The sequence below is a fragment of the Barbus barbus genome (assembly GCF_936440315.1).
Source record: "Barbus barbus genome assembly, chromosome: 43".
In the NCBI taxonomy this organism is placed as follows: domain Eukaryota; kingdom Metazoa; phylum Chordata; class Actinopteri; order Cypriniformes; family Cyprinidae; genus Barbus; species Barbus barbus.
In genome coordinates this window covers 1,129,077-1,149,097 of record NC_136721.1, presented here as the reverse complement: position 1 = coordinate 1,149,097, position 20,021 = coordinate 1,129,077, and positions in this window count along the sequence as shown.

Genomic DNA, 20,021 nt, shown 5'->3' with positions numbered 1-20,021 from the left:
AATAAAGCAACGCAGCATGTTGGGTAAAAAAACATTTAACCCAACCAACTGGGTCAAAATAACCCAGCATGTGTTCTGTCCAATATACTGTATACCCAACGCTGAGTTGCCAAATAACCCAAGTTGGGCTGTTTTTAACTCAGCATTTTTTAAAGTGTAGTGGTATGCATGCAAGGTAATAGTAAGAATTGGTCCTTAAAATAAAGTGTTACCAAAAAAGCTTCCTCACAACAGCTTGTATATCATTCTACCATGTTTGTATGCATATGGATGGAAAAGAATGGAGAGTGAAGTCTACTTTACCCGAGGCTTAAGAGTGCTAAGTTGATAGATTCCATTATTTCATTCCACGTTGGTGAATATGGTAAGTAAGGAGTGCCTCAAGGCTGTGTACTTGGACCGCTGACATTTCTGACAGTACTGCTTATGTGTGTCAGTGGCAATGTTCTTTGCATGTGTAAATGTCACTGGGATGACTTTGCAACTTTGACAAGAAGAATATGACATAATATGATATGCAGAATGGGATAGAAACAATACAAGATATGAAATGCAAAATGAGTAATCAAACTGTTATAACAATCAACAAGTGTCTGCAAATTGATAGACACAGAATGATGCATGTTCATGCCAGGTGAAAACACAAAAGTGAATGATTGTGAATGGGGAATGTTGAGGTTAGTTAGATACACAAGGATGATGGGTTATGTGGTCAGTGGGATTCTAGGCTTAGTGGTTTATTTATATTGGTGGATAGGTAGAGGTTTTTGTACATTTTAAAGAGGACCATGTAAAGTGAAGAAAAAAATGCAAAAAACAAAACAATAATTGATTGTTGAAGTATAGTTGCAGAATATACATTACAATGCACCAAAGGGGACACAGCAGAGACGTCTTGCATAGTGTATTAGATAACAACAGTTTATTTAACCAGCATATCAATAATTGGAAGGTCTTCTCTTTTTTTTGTAGTTGCCATAACATAATTGCAATTTCTCAATGCAGAATATAGACATTAGGTTGAATGTGGTGTGCAAAAAAGAAAAAAAGAAAAAAAGGCACCATTTTTGTGAGACTAATCCAGGAATGCATGAATTCTGTCATATTTTCTTTTGGCCGGTTTGTTTGCTTTTTCATTTCGACCTTTGAAAAACTGTTTAAATTCTGCTTTTAATTTCTGTATAACTATATTCTTATCTTGTGTGCCTTACATAAAACTAGTTTTGGCATTAAACCTTCTAACAAGCCATGTATGGTGTTGTGGCAGTCCTTTTGTCACACTGAAACAATTCTCTCAACACTATTTATTGTAGTGTTGCTAAGATTTTCTTTAATATACTCTACTGCCTTAAATAACATTTAACAATGTCCAAACCCTATCTATTTTCTTAATTATTAATAATTATTATGATACAAATTTAGTTACCTGATGAATTAGCATGGCATGACAAAAATGTTTTTGCTCTGGTTTTCATACATGTTTTTCTGTGCCTGAGTCCAAGAAGGGTAGAGTAATATGAACTGTATTAACTAAAATTGTGGTCACATGATGACTTTTGTTTATGGTTAACTGCAGGACATGGCTTATTTTACCCATTGGCTCTACTTACCCTATTCTCCCTTACAAAACAAGCTAATTGAATTTTTTCGGGCAAAGTAAACTGTAGTGCACCTGATACAGCATTGCACTTGTGATGTGGAGCACTTGGGTACGAGTCCCATGAAGTTGTGATAAAATGGATTGAAGACTTGAACAGAAGCAAGCTATAATGGCATGCTTGTTACAATAAATGTGTTTTTTATCCCATGTTTGCTTTTTTTAATAATACTTTCAGTTAGGTTTACTGCAGGTAGTACATTATTTTCAAATGTGAAAGAGCATTAACCTTTTGACACCACTCACCAGACATTTAATTTCATATACATATAGCAGGCTGCTAGACTGCTGTGTGTCTCTTTGGCGAATGTACTGCATGATATTGCACTGACTTGGACAGTAAAAAACACGAGGGAAAACATGCAGATAGGCAGAGACAGGACATCAGAAACACCAGCACTCACTCGAGATTCATCAACGCCACAGGCTGAAGATGCTGTAATGAAACGGTGGCCTGATAAAATGTTCAACCTGAGGGTGAAACGTGAGCGCCTGACCTTGGACTGTTGTCATGTTGCTAAAATTTAATATATTTAACAAATTAGAAATGCTGAAAAAGGCTATATTTTATTTTCGCCTCATTTAATGAAAAAAGAGACAATTTGCATGTTGTTTATATTTTGCATGGTGAATCAATTAATTGTTTTACACTCTGAATGAATGCAAATGAAAGCCAGTCACTGGGAGATACTGTTCTATGTTTCAGGGCTTGTGATTAATATCTCAATTTGTGTGGCACAGTCAAACTCAGGTCAGTAAATCGTATTGTTGTACAGTGTGTTAACAAATTCTGTATGTCTTGCAGTAAACTCACAGAAAATCTCACACGGAAGATTGATGCTACTGAACCCCCCACCCCCCCTCAAAAAAAAAACAAGGTTAGTTATATAGGGAGCTCTCATTTGGGGAACAATTGTTCAAATGGTGTTTTGTGTCGTTGTGAATTCCTTTACACTAAGGCTATTTATAGTTAAGTCAAGTCAGCTTTATTTATATAGCGCTTTTAACAATACAGATTGTGTCAAAGCACTTAACAGTATCAAATTGGAGGATAGAGTGTCAGTAATGTATAATAATAAGATGAAACACTCAATTTTCAGTTAAAAGCATTTCATTATTGAATTCAGTGATGTCATTGTCTAGCTCAGTTTAGTTTAAATAGTATCTGTGAAATCAAACTGACGATAATCGCTAGAAATCAAGTGTCCCCAACTGAGCAAGCCAGAGGCGACAGCGGCAAGGAACCAAAACTCCCTCTGTGACAGAATGGAGAAAAAAAACCTTGGGAGAAACCAGGCTCAGTCGGGGGGGCCAGTTCTCCTCTGGCCAGGATATTATTGTTTATTTATTTTCTAATTATTGATTTAATTACAATTTTAAATGTATAAATGTATTATATTTCTATTTTTATATTATTGCAATTTCTAACAATAATATTATTATGTAGTTAGGTATTTTATTATATTTTTAGTTATTTTGTTTTATTTTTAGTTTTATTGTATTTTTAGTGGAAGTCTTCACTGGGGATATGTCCCCGGGGCTAATCCAGGTGTCCGGCCTCCGCCGACGATCAAGGCCGCAGACATCATCTCCCGGTGCCGATCCACCATCTGATCCGGACAAGGACTGAGAAACAGAATAAGAAAGAAACAGACAAATATTAGCGTAGATGCCATTCTTCTTATGATGTAACGAGTACATCGTGTGTTATGAGGAGTGTTCCTGGTTCCGGGTGATCTAATTAATGCAGCCTAACAATCCTTTAACGGATTTGAATAATAGAAGTATAGTAGTGTGTTATGTGTAAACCAGGTTAAAGAAATGTGTCTTTAATCTAGATTTAAACTGACAGAGAGTGTCTGCCTCCCGAACAGTGTTAGGTAGATTGTTCCAGAGTTTGGGTGCTAAATGGGAAAAGGATCTGCCGCCCGCAGTCGATTTTGATATTCTAGGTATTATCCAACAGCCAGTTTGAGAGTTTTGAGAATGCAGCAGATGTGGAGGACTATAATGTGATAAGAGCTCGCTCAACTGAGGAGCTAAGACATTCAGGTCTTTATAAGTAATTAACAAGATTTTAAAATCTATATGATGTTTGATAGGAAGCCAGTGCAGTGTTGACAGAACTGGCTAATATGGTCATACTTCCTGGTTCTAGTAAGGACTCTAGCTGCTGCATTTTGGACCAACTGTAGTTTGTTGATCAAGTGTGCAGAACAACCACCCAATAAAGCATTACAATAGTCCAACCTTGAGGTCATAAATGCATGAATTAGCATTTCTGCATTTGATGTTAAGAGCATAGGTCACAATTTAGATATGTTTTTGAGATGGAAAAACTCAGTTTTACAGACGCTAGAAACATGTCTTTCAAATGAAAGATTGCTATCAAACAGCACACCTAGGTTCCTAACTGATAAAGAAGAATTGACAGAGCAGCCGTCAAGTGTTACATGTGGGTTTTTTAGGTCCGATAATTAACACCTCTGTTTTTTCAGAATTTAGCAGTAAGAAGTTACTCGTAATCCAGGTTTTTATATCGACTATGCATTCCATTAGTTTCTCAATTTGGTGTGTTTCACCAGGCCGTGAATAAATATAGAGCTGAGTATCATCAGCATAACAGTGAAAGCTAACACCATGTCTCCTGATAATATCTCCCAAGGGTAACATGTAAAGCGTGAAAAGTAACGGCCCTAGTACTGAGCCTTGAGGTACTCCATACTGCACTTGTGATTGATATGATACCTCTTCATTCACTGCTACAAACTGATGGCGGTCAGAAGTATGTTTTGAACCATGCTAAGGCACTTCCACTAATGCCAACAAAGTGTTCTAGTCTATTTAGAAGAATGTTGTGGTCGATAGTGTCGAACACAGCGCTAAGATCAAGCAAAACTAATAATCAGATGATTAGAAGATGATAGAAGCAGGTCATTTGTAACTGTAATGAGAGCAGTCTCAGTACTATGATACGGTCTAAATCCTGACTGGAATTCCTCACAGATACCATTTTTCTCTAAGAAGGAATATAATTGTGAGGATATTACCTTTTCTAGTATCTTTGACAGAAAAGGGAGATTTGAGATCGTTCTGTAATTAACTAGATCCTTGGGGGTCAAGTTGTGGTTTTTAATGAGAGGCTTTATAACAGCCAATTTGAAGGTTTTGGGGACATATCCTAATGACAGTGATGGATTAATAATAGCCAAAAGAGGATCTATGACTTCTATGACTTTTAGCAGTTTTTTTACAATTCTTTTAAAAGTTTATACAATTCTTCCTCTCCTATAGTAGAGAATGAGTGGAATTGTTCCTCAGGGGATCTATAGTGCATCTGATGCGATACTATAGCTGACGGCTGCATGGTTACAATTTTATCTCTGATAGTATCAATCTTGGAAGTAAAGTAGTTCATAAAATCATTACTGCTGTGCTCTTGGGAAATGCCAACACCTTTATTTTTCGTTAATTTAGTGACTGTATTGAATAAATACCGGAGGTTATGTTTGCTTTCTTCTAGATGAGACGAAAAGTGAATGTATACTTCTACATGTATTTCTAGGATGTCCCAAAGCAGTTTGGTTTGCTTGAGCAAATCATGTTTTTGATATAAATACACCTCTAATTTGTTTAAAGCATAAATACACCCATACATTTGACACTTTTATCCAAGGCAAATTATTGTGTATTCAATTATTAGTAGCATAGCATCATGCTCTAGTTTTACCAATGGAACATAGACTAAACCTGTAATAAAATATAGAGTTTGATGGATTTTGGTGACCTTTAATACAGCTTCACCAAACTGGGTCACCAAATTTTTCTCCTTGTTTGTTGGTACCTAAAAATTGCTTAGTATATGATAGGTAATAGCAACAACATAGGCTAAATTTATATTGGGAAATATTGGTGAAATATATAAGAAATGGTGTTGATAGTATTTTCAGGGTTTTTTGATGAATAATAATAAAAAAAAGTCACAATATTCAAACGGTTGGGGTCAGTAAATTTGAGAATTTAAATTTTTTTATTAGAGAGAAATTAATACTTTTATTCAACAAGGGTGTTAAAATAATAAAAAGCCATAGTAAAGACTTAAATTGTTCAAAAAGATCTCTATTTAAAATAAATGCTTTTTAATTCATAAAATAATCCTCAAAAATGGATCAGAGGTTCCAAAAAATATTAAGCAGCACAACTGTTTCCAACACTGATAATTAATCAGCATATTAGAATGATTTATGAAGGATCATGTGATTTTTTTTTAATATTGTAAAATATAAAACTGATATTTTTTAAACTGTAATAATATTTCAAAATATTACAAATAAATTCAGCCTTGATGAGCAGAAGAGAGAGAGAGAGAGAGAGAAATAAAAATAATAATAATAAAAAAAAAAAAGTAAATATCTTGCTGATCCCAAACTTTTGAGAGAGTGCATATCAGTGTATATCAAAATCAGTGTATATTAAAAAAGTTAACATGCATATCTGGCAGAGAAAACATCATTGAAGAAAAATGAAGCGAATTTTAGGCTGATGTTTCTCTTAATGTCAAATCCCTCTCCTCCAACCACTTGTCATACTGAAATGTTTCTGCATGCAATCATATCCCGCTAAATAAATTCAAGTCCCGATCTACGTTTATTTGTTGAATCTCCTGTTTCACTGAAAATATGTCACATCACTGAAGTAAAAAGGGATGCAAACACTGTTTGATGTTGACTTTAAATGCCTTCAGAGATTGGAGAAAGTAGCTTTGACTTTTTGCTATTGGCTTCTACATATGAAACAAAATCTTCAAACAACATTTTGCATCAGAAGTGATGTAAGGTTACTTTGTGTTGTTCAATCCTTTGAGATTAATTTAGACCATTTTGACTTTTCACTCTTTATAATATGCCACAAAGTTACAAGGATTGTTCTTGAAATTTGCATGAAGACAAAAAAATAAATCATATTTTTTGACTTGATAGCTGACACAGTCCTCCTTGTTTAATTCCTCATTCCCTTATAAATTTGAGCTGGCACAGACATTTAGAAGTCACAAACACTCAGTAAGCAGCAGAAGCAATTGCTGATGTCACAGCACGTAACCTCCTAAACCCTCCAGAGAAAAGCAAATAAACCACATCTACGCTCAGAAAACCGAGCGGGGCAGCTAATGATGAGAATAAACTGTCAGCTGCTTGCTTCGGGTCTGATCGTTTAAAGGCTGACTGTGTATTTGAACTGCTGTGCACAAAAGCTTTAAAGAATGGCCTCTTATTAGACTTACTGAACACCTGTGTGCGAGGGAAGAGCGATGGATAGAGAGAGAGATGGGAGCAAATCTCTAAGAAGTAGAAGTCCATCCAGAAAAACAGCAAAGAGAATCACTATAAACTCATACTAATTGGAATCCAAACAGAAATAATTGGTTTTCAGGCGTCTGTAAGAATCGCTTTGAGAAATCGAGTATTTTGCAGCTTCTCTCTGTGACAGATATCCAGCTGTAAGCCATTGCACATGAAAAGGCAAAGACAGAAAGCCCTTAGTGAAAGCAATTACGTTTGACACAGTGGGCAGGAGTCATACAGTCCAGCCACTATTATTTTTAGGTATAGACTTCAAAATATATATTTGTTTTCTTTTACCATCACACATAATACCCTATAAGAATAAAGAGGAAAAAAGAATAGTAAATTTACCTCATTTTAGCTTGCATAAGTATTTGGATTGCCATTGGCAGGGATTAGAGTACATTTGAGTCTACAGACTTCAACCACACATGGGTTAGGGCAACTTCTACCATTGCTTCTTGCAAATCCCCTAAAGCTCTCTCAGATTGCTCTGGAAGAGTATGTGAGCCATAAACCTGACGTTACTTTGCAAATTTGCTGTGGAGTTCAAGTCTGGGCCAGTTGGCTGGGTGACTCAAGGATGTTTACAGGTCCTAAAGCCCCTCTGATGTCGTCCTGCTGTGTGTTTTGTCTGGTTGTCACGCTGAAGATGAGTTCATACTAATTTGTACGCCCCTCTATATTTGACTTGAAAAGCATGATGCTGCTTCTGCATTGCTTTACCATTGAAATGAACCAGCTGATCATGAACAAGATTTGCTTTGCTCCCCTCAACAATAATACTATTCCAAATCATAATTTGTGAAAATAAATAAGGTTGGATAATTAGCACATCAGAATTACCAAAACAAGGATTAGATGTGATATTTTAAATATGCATCAGCATATCTAGTGATGTGGAAAAGTCTAAATTGAATTAGTTTGAGTTCAAAATAAATCCATTCATCCATCAATCATCCATCCATTCAATCATCCATCTGTCCATCTGTCTGTCCTTTTATCCAACCATCCATCCATCCATTCATTCATCCTTCTAGGGATGTGCCCGAATAGCGAATCCGTATTCGGAAAGGCACGGAAAACAAATAATGCGTTCTACGGTGCAACAAAAGGGACATGGTTAGCCGCTTGCTAGCAGTAGCCTGTTACATTCCAGTACATAAAATTTAACTTACCACATAAACAGAGAGGGGTAAGGAGAGGTGACCGATTGGGTGATGTCGAATGATTTTCAGATCCTGAGCACCACTGACAAACATCTAATCTTGTGAAATGTGTGGTAAGTGCCGCTCCTTAGTAGATTAAGCTGTGTGTGATTGCGAATCTCAAAAGTAAAAAGTAAACGCGCATTCATAAGTGATTTCAATATCCCACATATTAATAACGGCTCCCTGAAAGCACTGAAATATATTGTTCTCGTATATAACATATTTATTCCCTTTACGGTTGCTGTAGTACACATCATTACCTTTCCGAAGACCGGATTCGGATTCAGGCACATCCCTACATCCTTCTGTCTGTCCATCCATCCATCAATTTATCCATCCATCCATCCATTCATTAATCTATCATCCATCTGTTCCATCCATCCACATGTCCATCTTTCCATCCATCCATCCATCTATCTATCTATCTATCTATCTATCTATCTATCTATCTATCTATCTATCTATCTATCTATCTATCTATCTATCTATCTATCTATCTATCTATCTATCTATCTATCTATCTATCTATCTATCTATCCATCCATCCATCCATCAATCATCCATCCGTTCCATCCATCCATCCACACGTCCATCTGTCCACCCATCCATCCATACATCCATCCACCCATTAATCCATCCATCATCATCCATCCATTCAATCCATCTGTCATCCATCCGTCCATCCATCCATCCATCCATCCATCCATCCATCCATCCATTTGTTCATTCATCCTTCCATCCATTAATCCATCCATCATCCATCCATCCCATCCTTCCATCCATCATTCAACATTCAAATACAAAATCCTAAAGTTACACTTATTACATATCAATTTTTTTTCATATCACTTGTTTTTAATTATGCATCTCTAAATTTTATTGCAATTCTGCATCCGGTTTCGTCCAGGAACTGAATTTTAAAGGAATTCTCAATTCATTTCTGAAAGGTGCACGACAGGAATGGTGAACGGTGCTCAGGAAAGTCATGTACTTTTCATTTTTTTTCTTTCTGGGGACTCAAGAGGACAAGACAGGAGGGTATCTTTCTTTTTTTGGTCAGTGTATGATTTTGAGGAGAACGGAGCTGCCATCTCTGACAATGCTTCAAATCAGCCTTCCACTGCTGAAGCCCCTGCATCTCTGCTGCTCTTGATCTTCTACAATCTCTGTGAGAGCTAAAGTTAGCTCTGTCGAAGTCTCAACACAAATTTTGACCATATTCTACATCCCTAATCCTACCCTATACCTAAACTTAAGAACTACCTTACTAGCTTTAATGAGCAGCAAATTTGGAGTCATAGTTAATGGTTTTTTAATAGCGACAAATGGACCTTAAAATAAAGTGTGACCAAAACCATTACACCTTAGCTAAAACTAACCTGTAATTGTAATATATGCAATAACATACAGAAATACAGAAAAAAATGAAAGCGCTAATAACCCTGCATCTTATTTAGAACATTTTCTGAATCCAAAGCATGTTATGTTTACTCTTGTGATGAAAATTATGCCGTTTCATCAACAGTGTGAGGATGATTGAAAATGGGCTAAGAGTTTTAGGCATCAGCGATGAGTAAATAAAGGCACACAAACAGAATAGTTGCAAACAAGCTGCCTCAGGGCAGGTGAGCGATTCCACAAATCCTAGCAGGATACCAATTACTGTTCTTTTGCTGATTTTAATTTAATCCGTTGTCCACTTACCTGCAGGGTGCCGACAGAAATTTCCAACACTCTGAAATGAGACCATTTAGGATATTCCCCAATTTGATATTTAAAGTTACGTTTTGTTTTGCAGTAACTAGTGGTAAAACCGAATTTAGGAGTATTTATAATACATACTGAAATAGTTCCAAACTGGTTCTGTGGTCTGCTCTGATCATCAAAGGTCATGGGCAGCATGGAGTAATAGTAATACCAAATAATAATAATTATAATAAAAACATTGTATTATTATTATTAGTAGTAGTAGTAGTAGTAGTAGTAATTTGACCCAGACTAAATTAAACATGGGTTCATGAATAACACTGTAAAAAAAAGAAAAGAAAGATCTGTAAAAACTGTATACATACGCACTACACTAATATGTACACACACACATGTAAAAATATATATAAAAAATACAACAAATAATGCACAAGAACAACAAATACAATTTAATATGTGCCGTACGTTGTGCATCAAATAAGAGGAATATCAAGCTTGTGTGTATGTGTAGCAGCCTAAGAAAATGTCCATTTGGTCCAAATATTTGTGCAATAAGGAAATCTCAGTCACATGGCTAGGTTGTGCAAACACTGAGGATGTGCAAAATGTTAGCGGAGCAGTATACAGTTGCAGTGTTAGAGAGAGTAATTTTGTGTGTGCAGTTTAAGGATTGTGGGGTTTATGATGTTTTGTTTTTTTGGAGCAGGAGAAAACAGAGTTCAGCTCGGAGACATCTTTGGGAAAGAAGCTGTTTCTGAGTCTGGTGGGACTGGAGTGAAGCTGGAACACCTTCTAGAAAGTAAAAGGGTCTGGGAGTGCAAGATGTTCAGTTCTTTGATGGCCAGAAGCTGGATGCCAGTTATGTGTTAGGAAATGTTGGCTTTTCAGACTGATGTGCAGCTGTTCTATCAGGCTGTGATGCACTAGTCCGGTTTCTCTCTGCTGTGTCTATAGACATTTTCCAGCAGTTGACTGGGGAGGTAGCCTTTTTTTTATGCTGATGTGACTTTTTTTTACAGGAAGGTGTTGAGGGTCCATGAGAGGTCCCCTGTGATGTGGATGCCAGTGATCCAAGAACAGCTGATCCTCTCCAATTCGTCCCCACAGAGGTAAATGGAGGTGTTTTCTGTGGCTCTGTGCCTCCCAAAGCCCACAGGGAGCTCCTTTTGTTTCCTTAAAAAGAGCAAGATTGTTCTAAGATAACACCACTCAACAGTATTTTGCACCTCTTCTTTGCAGACTTACTTTTGGTCTGTTGTGTCATCTGCAAATGTTATGGAGGAGTTCATTCAAATTCATAACAAAACAATTAAAACATGATATTGTGGCCACAAATGAAGACTTTGTTCCCGTGATGTCCTCATTTTAGTTACATTTAAATGAGCTAGCAAATTAGTACAACATGGTCATGATTTATCAAAAACTAGCTAAAAATTAAAAATATGGCCATCAATGTAAAGGTTGAAGGAACAAATTCTTCATTTTTGAGCACAATATCTCTTTTTCATCCCCATGTCATGTGAGGTGCTCTGTGGGTTAGAACTCTGTGCAGGAACATAATCAGTGAATAATGAGAACAAGAGAGGGCTCAGAACAGAACTGGGGAGGTGGAGGCATTTTGAGCTGAGGTGCCTTTTTTTCTGCAATAAAACACTATTTGAGAATTTTCTCCTTTAGCCCCTTTAGCCCCTTTGCATTCCCTTAATACATCTCCAGGTGCATACCTGCTAATGTGTAAACTTGGATATTTAGTTTGGTGCTCACACTGCATATATATGACCCATTAAATATAACAATGAAAAATGTAAAATAAATTATAGAAATAATTGTATAGTTGCAATTATTTATTTATTATAACATATCAAACAAAATAATAAATAAAGTGTGATGATGCTATTATATTTTAAAATAAAAAGTTAGCATTAAAAAAATAAAACAACAATTTTAGAGTAAACTTAAAAATACAATACACATGCACACTCCAAAAATACAAGGTGCACTTTTATTTTTTAATTTTATTTTTTATATGAATTATCATCACTTTCAAACCTAAAATCAGCAAGCTTTTATTTTGGAGGGTTGCCAGCAAGTAATTATATGCACTGGTGGTTTTAGAGCTGCTGAGTGAAGCACGTCAGTGAATGAAATGTCACAGTTTTGCATTTTGTATTTCTCTGAAACTGGCAGTGCATGCAACAGCCTAGATTTATGCTTTCGATTCGAATGGAAATCCTATACAGTATTAGAGTTAGTCAATCTAAAACAGTGATTGTGCATTAACAGCTGTCGGCCAGCGCATTTTTTATTTTGGTCATGCATGCGCACCTGTGCACCACTTTCATGCATCCTTGCACATTAAGCAAATGTGTAAAAAACTGTACAATCATTGTACAGAGAAGAAAGAAAGAATGAAGCTCCACCCCTAACGTTAACCCTCAATGGGATAAGCAGATTGTCTGAAAACATACAAATAAGAAAATATGAATTCATACAAAATGGCATCAATTTGCAGAAAATAGTTACAAATTGACAGGAGACTGTATTGAAGAGTACAGTGCTCAATTTTGGTACTGTGTTGCTGTTCAAAGTAAATGGGTCCTGAAGCAAAAGCATTTCAGAACCACTGATATATAGCAGCAAACCATGATGGATGACTCTGTCAGCTTCTCAGATGTTGACATTGATGCATCGAACAAAATAATTCAATGTCTAAGAGCAGTTTTAACCTTGAAATGTCAGACCCTTTACCCTAATATTGTAATGTTTATCAAGAATTATGACCAAAGTGAAGCCATTTTAACCTGACACTGAGGCATTGTACTGTGAACTTGATATTTTTTCCCATTCGTCTGACAGTTTGAAGGTCTATTGTCAGAAAAAGGGAAGCAGGATAAATCCAGATCTCTCACAGTGAGGACCGGCTTAGACAGGATAACAAGGTTTAACAGCAGTCAATGAATAAACATGCTGATGTAGTGCTTGTCCATGTGTTCACTAGAGGTTTTCTACCGAGGGCCTCTGTTCCCATCACTATGCAGACGACAGAGGTTCTAGACTCAGAGGCTGGAATGAAATATTGATGGACACGGCCGGTGTTTTTTCACTGTGTCACACTACTAGTAGTAAGGCTGACCTTAAAGTTTGAGTGAATCTCAACAAATCTGTCAAGAACATGTCCAGGTTATGTTTCATCCCAAAAACACAATACAAAAATATTTGACACTAATTTACACAGTATAGGGATAAGATACAGATTCAGTCCTTCTTTTTACAGTAACAGAATTGCATAAAAAAGGTGGAATTACACTTTATTTCAGTAGTCCAGCTAACTATAAGTAACTTTGCAACTACATGACAACTCTTTATAGAGTATTAATAGAATTGTTAGTAGAATAAGTTGACATGTACTTGTTACGTCTAATTTAGTAAATTCAGTCAATAGAATGTGTGTTGGGGATCATCAAAATAAAGTGTGATGTAAGCAGACAGCCTACTTATACTTTAATGACTGCTAGATGACGGGTAGTTGCTCATAATTTGGACTATCAAAGTAAACTGTTACCTAGTATGCAGAAGCAACTGCAAGTGAACCAGAAGAGTATAAATGCTGTGATATTGTGATACTGTGCCTGTGTTTATTTGTGTGACCCACAAACAAAATATGCATTTTTTCCCCCAAAAAAGCATCTGCCAAAAACATGAATGTAAATGGGTATGTCAATCAAAGAACGCTGAATATGCAACACACCAGCTTTTGCTTTATGCAGCCTTATGCTTATGTCAAAACCGAGGTGTGATTTCTATGAACCCTTTGGAAAATAAACTATTTTAGTTTCTTATAACGGCACTTGGAAACTAACAGATGAGAAACATCTGAAGCAACGTATCTCTATACATCAAACCTCCCTTACTGTTATAACCCATAATCATTCTGAGGCTCTCGATACATGGATAATTGAATTTCCAGGCCCTCTGCTGGGCTTTGTCAATGCAGTTTGACTGTTCACACAGAGACAGATGGTCAGTCAATACAAGGCTCTTCTGGTTACTGTACACTACAGGAAGCAACCTAATAATAAGATGCTTTCCAAAGTGAGCTGCATAATTGCCTGAAGCCTATAGACAGCTATGTTTAAAGCAGGATCTATCTATCTATCTATCTGGATACACTCAAGGATTATGTAAAACACAGCTCATCTGTAAAAGTTGAGGTAATGCACCACTCGGGGGGGTATAATAATTTACATATAATTATACAGTGTTTCTATGAAGTGCAGAGCTGCATAAAGTACACTGCTTTGAGTTCTGATCTGCTGGGAGTTAGTGCTCTGCATTAGAGCTGCTGTACTGAGAACACAGTCCCATAGCGTTAAGCCTCTCTGTGAAGGCTGATATTTTTAAAGTTGATAAAAAATGGACATATTTTGGTATAACCCTCATGGTTGACAAGACAAATTATTCTCAAGGTCACTGCGCCATTTTTTTGGCTCAAGAGGTAAGGCACTTTCAGAGATGCTTTGATTCTTTCTGGGTTCACTCTCAGATAAAAAGGTACAAAAGCTGTCATTGTCTTTGTACCTAAAGGATGGATATTGATACCTAAAGTATATGTATTAGTATCAAAAAGGTACCAAAATGAGCCTTTTGAAAAGGTCCTGCTCCAGTGACAGCTTTTGTACCTTTTTTCCTGAGTGTTGCTCTGTGATATGAATTAATTAAAAGTAGTGTACAACTCATTATCCAAATAATAATAATAATAATAATACACCTACAATCCAATAGACTAGTGGGGCTAATAGCTTACACAAAGCTTTCCATAAACAACAACAATGTAACACACATTACTATTAACACAAGTAACAATGTAACACTTTAAAAATTTGAATTTCCCACAATATTCAATTTTCAAGATATCAGCATCTTATTCCATTCTTTAATGACTAAATATGAAGGAATAAATGGAGAAGAAAAAAAGGGGGGTTCTCTTGGGACAGACTATCAAATTTGTGCATAAATATAATAAACGGTGCCTATATTAGTGTGTGCACTGATAATTAAAGAGGTGACAATCACTGCATTTCATTTAATCACAGCTTTCAAATAAGACTCGTTACAACAGGCAATAGATGTTTTTAAATTAAATACTTCTGACACTGGATAACTGTAATCCTGGGTTGTTTTGCTTCATTTTTCACACTGCTCATAATTTATCCAGGGTTAACTATTAATTCATACACACTGGCATTTCATCACACATTCCTAAACTCTGGGTTAGCCTTTCTATTTGCATAATTGCAATGTCAGTGTCTTTTATTGCATGAACGTAGCATGCAGCCTGTTTACATAACAGCTGTAGCATTGCACATCCCTGCATTATATATTATATATAGAACAATGATAATCGGGGTTAAGCACAGCGTGAAAAGCCCTATTGAGCCTTTAGACCCTATTATTAACAAAACATACCAGCAAGAGCCTCAAGCAAATCCATAGTAATTATTTAGTTTGTGTTAGAGCATGCCAGCAATGGACTGTTTCAAAGTTGTCATGCAGTGCCATTAGGAGTTCATTTTTCTCCTACTTCACACCGGATCACTTGAAGGGGTCGCATGGCTTCTCTTACCAGTGCTGTGCTCATGACTCTCATTCCCTTTCTGTCTCTGCATGACCTTTGGATTCCTCTCTGACAAATCAAACTGGAAGTCTGCACATCACCTCAAGCGCAGTTTTGCACAACATACAGGCAATACGAAAATAAGACATGACCACAGTTACTTCACAACCAGTCTACAGCAGCTGTCTTTTATCAGGTAGAATTTGTGTTCTTGTTTGTACCGTATATTTAAGTATTTATGATAACTGAGGTTGCGTTTCGATCATATTCGTTTAACACAGTTAGCTCATTTACTTAATTTCAATTATAAAAACAATCATAAAATGCAACATAAACAGTCAAGAAAGAAGCTCTTTTTTAGTATGTATGTACAGTATGTAGTATTAATGTTAAATCTGACACTAATTATGCATTGAAAATTGCTGCCTCAAAAAGTTTTACGTCAAAGGTTTCACATCAGTGATATCAAATGCTCATTGGTTCTTATATTTATATACTGTATGAATGCATTGGTATTTATCATAATTTCATATGTCTAATTTATATTATCTTATTTATATATTGAATGTGATATTAAATGTGTGTTATAAAAGTTCATATTTTAATATTATAGTGAATATTTAACATTTCTATGGCTGTAAATATATAACATATGTTTATACTTTAGATGTTGTCAAAAAATCCATATTGTACATTAGTACATAGCATTAAAAAAATAATAATGATTTTGTAAATGTTACACACTAATACCTATACTGCATAAACAAGGAGACCAGGCTGTAGTTTCACAATACACTCTCATTGCAGTTCATAACATTTACATTTTAATGAATAGGTGGCAAATTTGTATGAATGTGCATGATCTCATTTGCATATTTTTTCTTTGTACAATCTGATTACATACTGCTAAAGGCTAGATTTTGGGCTAAGTCATGCTTATTAAAAAAAAAAAAAACTTCATACAAATCAAATCATGCAAATTCATAGGAAATCACCAACTCATTGTAACATTCATTGAATGGACTGTGCTTTCATTATTTTTTTGTTAACATCACTTATTGTCAAAATGCAATTCTCTCGCTCCTCTCTTCATTAAAGAACATTGTTATTGCTACTATCACCATAGCCATTGTAGCCATTTTTTAAATATTTTTTTTTATAGACTTTGAAAATATCTTGTCAAAATGACATGCACAAGTGAACTTGAACTACTACGTCTAGTTTTGAATAAACTCTTTCTGTAAAAACACTTAAAGCATGCATACTTCACAACATAGTATTACTGCAGTGCACCCACTGTACTGCCATTTCAGAATCTTTCAGGTTTTCACAAGGACAGTTTTCATATGTTGTTAAATGTTGATGCATGTTGAAATAAATATATAAACAGATTGCTATTTGGTATATATTTGTATTCATCAAAACTCAATTGAGTTAAACTCAATTATTCATGAATATGGTGTTGATTTATCAATTACAGTTAAAGAATATTGTTGTCACACAACAACAAATATGATTATAAAAAATATTACACTGAATGACTTCCAGTGTCAAGAAATTGTACCTGGCTTACACTGTTAACCAATGTCAACCTAAGACAGGAATTTAACCTTTGACTCACCTATATAGTTTCATAGAAAATGTGCACTTCTACAGTACAAACTGGCTATGCATTATTACGTCTTTGTAAGCATTATATAGTTTTTGGATAAAAAAGCATCAGCTAAGGATGTAGTGTAAATGACCTCAGTGTTGCATATGGCCTGGCCTCCAAATGCCCGTAATTCCCCATCAAACTGTAGACTCTAGCTGGACTGCTGAAATGCCTGGTCATCAGGATCATCCATCTCTTCACGCAAAAAGCTCCCACTGAAATCTCTCCATCCTTGTGCTATAATGGTGCTCATCAAACACTACTATAATGGCTTTAGCCCAGCAGTTTAATTGTTTTCAAAGAGACAGAACGCAAATCCCATGACATTGTAAAGTGATGAGTACACTGGTGAATGACAACACATCTACAGCTAAATGAAAACAATGTCCAGTCGCATTCTATTACATTCTACCAAACATTCAGTTCTTGGAAGACTTTTGATGACACATTTTTGGGGCTTGAGGTTTAGGCACATGGGTTTGGAACAATACAGTGTTTAGTAAATAAATGATGCCTTATAGTGAAGAAAAAAAGGATCTGCTAAAAAAACCGCACATATACATACAGAGAACTTTTGACTCCAAAGTTGTTGTTTATTTGCAAGCTTGTGAAAGTAATATCAGAGTGCATTTCATGTGTGTCTCAACTGCATTCTCACCTGCAGGTAGTGTAAAAAGCCCCGGGAATTGCTGAAGAACAAGATGCTGTTTATCTCGCTCTTTCACATCTGTTAGAAAGGAGAAGGAAATGAGATTCACACTAATTTACGGCATATTTGTATAGTGATCCCCTTGAGAGAGCACAGATATCTATGAATAAAAAATCAAAATAAACCAGTAGATTAGAAAAATAAAAAAGGCAACAAAGTCTCTGTGATTCAAGGGATCAGTTTGCCTGCTTACCATGATCTGGCTATACATTAATAGAATAAATCTTTTGTGAGCAACTATGAAATTGTGAATAAAATATATAATTGTTCATATGCATGTAAATTATATTTATAATATATACAATAGCTGGCCACTTAATTAGATACACTGTACCGGTTGGGGTACTTCAGGGGCTGCTGTTTCCCGTTGCCTTAACCAGCATCAGCTTAAAATCTCCTCTGATCTCTGGCATCAACAAGGCATTTTCACTGGATATTTTGTCTTTTTTGGACTATTCTCTGTAAACCGTAGAGATGGTTGTGTGTGAAAATCCCAGTAGATCATCAGTTTCTGCAATATTCAGACTAGCCCGACTGACACCAACAATCATGCCACATTAAATCAACTTTTTACAATATGGCTCCTGCAGAATTGAATTGCAATTGAGCAAAGATTGCAGATTTAAAACTTCCGTGAGACCTGCTCCAGCTGAGCAGTTGAATAGGAGTACTAGGAGATAACTCTCTCCAGGTATTATAGACCTTGCTTTGATGTAGCGTGTAGTAGTGAGTCTTCAGTGTTGTTTTCACCATTGATCCCTCCTCACAGGGCACATATTTCTGCACCAAAGACAGAAGTCCCAACAAAAGCCCACGGGAGACTGACAAAGCAGGAAAATCACTCAGAGCTGAGACCACTTCAAACTCATCAACTCCAGTTACAAAGGAAGCATGGGTGGCTCAGCTTGGTGAATAACCTAAAGGGGAAAAACATTGCCTATTGATGTGTCTTTCCTGAATCTGTAGCCAATAAGGAAGACTGAACTGGGGCCGCTGGCGCCATGTGACCATTCTCAGAGTTTCCTCACAGCGCCAACATTTTATAAATTATGTGACAGAACAGCCAGAACATCTGCACATTTGTATTCTGAAATTATATGTTTCCAGATCATTTGTTTGGTGCAAAACCTAAGATCATCTGTCTGTTGTTGTCTGTAAATGGTTGTCACAAAATGTAATCATTTCATCAAAAAATAATACACAGAAAGAAAGAATGATGGTGTATACAGTGGCGGGTTGCAGTTTTAGTTATTGCTACAATATTTATAGAATTACTGAAAGCGAGGCATTCATGCCTATATGATTAAAAGGACAAGATCCTATGCTGTTGCTAATTTATTTTCAGGTCATTCGTCTTTACTGTGATGCATTTGGTCAGAAAGTGCCAAGCAAGCAGATGAAGATGGGTAATGAACAAGGCAAATTCAATCAGCCTTGAACTCACAGAATAAGTAGAATTTATGGGCCATCTTATATATTATGTGTCCTGATATCTGCAGATGAAGATGATAAGTTACAGCCTCGGCCTTGAGCCATCCAGAGATCTTTCTCTATCCTTTGTGAATGTGGGGACTGCTAAAACCAACACACCACCAAATAATAATAATAATAATAATAATTCAAAGCTTGATATGCCATAAATAATGGTTCTTTGAATTAAATTCTGACAATGCAATTATGCAAACATATGTTTGCTAACTCATTGTAAGTGCTGTTCACCCAAAAATGAACATTTCCTGATTATTTCCTCACTCCCAGGTCATTCCAGATGTACAGGTCTTTCTTATTTCAGCTGAAGAGAAACTATGGTTTTGGAGGAAAATATTCCAGGATTTTTCTGCATCAGATGCAAGTGACTGGTGCTTACCGTGCACTGTAATAAAATGTTTGTCATTTTAAAGGCAAAAGACTGTAAAAATGCTACAGTAAAATACTTTTTATTGGTTAATGATGTTTCCTTACAATATGTGGTCAAAATCTGTAAAAAAAAAAATCAAACTAATGTTTTAGCATACTGTTAAATTTATGGCTTTTGGAAGTGGAAAAATAATGTTATTACTGTGTTACTGTGTGTCACGATGCACACAGCAGGGAGGAACGAGGAACACGAGACGAGGAGTAAACTCA